A 1008-nucleotide genomic window follows, 5' to 3' on the forward strand; every position below is an offset into this window, starting at 1 on the left:
ATTAACCTCTAATTAGAGAGGAATGTAATTAAGGAAAGAAAGGAAGGAAGGAAGGGAATTTGTCTTTTACTGGTTTTGGTCATTAGACTGTGGCCATGCTGGGGCACCAACTCGAGTTTGTAGTCGAACGAATCAACCCCCATCCCCACCAGTAATTACAGGTATAAACCTGAACTTGTAATTTGGATGGAGTAACTGCAGATTTCTCAATAGTTCAGCGTAGCTGTTCTCTTTTTTACTGATCTTTATGTGTGTATGTATGTATGTATGTATTTATGTATACAATGAGATTCCTTACAGTTTCTATCTACAAAATCCACTCCCAAGGCTTTTTTGTCAACCTGAAGCTACAGTTGACACTTGCTCAAGATGCCACACAGTGGGACTGAACCTGGAACCCAGCGGCCAGGAAGCAAACTTCTTACCACATAGCCACACCCACTGGAGGTTTAGCAAGAAATTGGGGCCAGTGACCAGCTTGGCAGAAAGGGCAACATGGAGTTTTGTTAGGGTTTTATTCGTTTGGGGGAGAGAGAGCAGGGGGAGGACGTGGCATATGGAAGGAGGATTGTGAAATGCCAGTGTGTGTGTGTGTGTGTGTGTGTGATGTAGGTATGTAGCATGTGTATGTGTTATGTGTGTGTGTGCGTGTGTGTGTGTGAGAGGAGTGGGTGAAGCAAAGTGTGTGATATGTGTGTGTGTGTGTTTGCGGATGTGTGTGGAGATGTGCATGCGTGTGTAGTATGAATGGTGTATGAGCTGACAGCGTGTCTATTGTGTAAATACGTTTGAGGTCAGCATGGCATGTATAGGTGTGGGTATGGCGTGAGTTCATGTGTGTGTGTCTGTGTGTGCGTGTGTGCGTGTGTGTGTGTCCTTAAATGACTAAAATGACTTTTCAACAATGTAATTGCTTCAATTTCAACATACATTCTCAGATTAAGTCATTTGTCAAACATTTACATTGGCATACACACACACACACACACATGTATATGTATGTATATA

This window comes from Octopus bimaculoides, unplaced genomic scaffold (assembly GCF_001194135.2).
Source record: "Octopus bimaculoides isolate UCB-OBI-ISO-001 unplaced genomic scaffold, ASM119413v2 Scaffold_110310, whole genome shotgun sequence".
Lineage (NCBI taxonomy): Eukaryota > Metazoa > Mollusca > Cephalopoda > Octopoda > Octopodidae > Octopus > Octopus bimaculoides.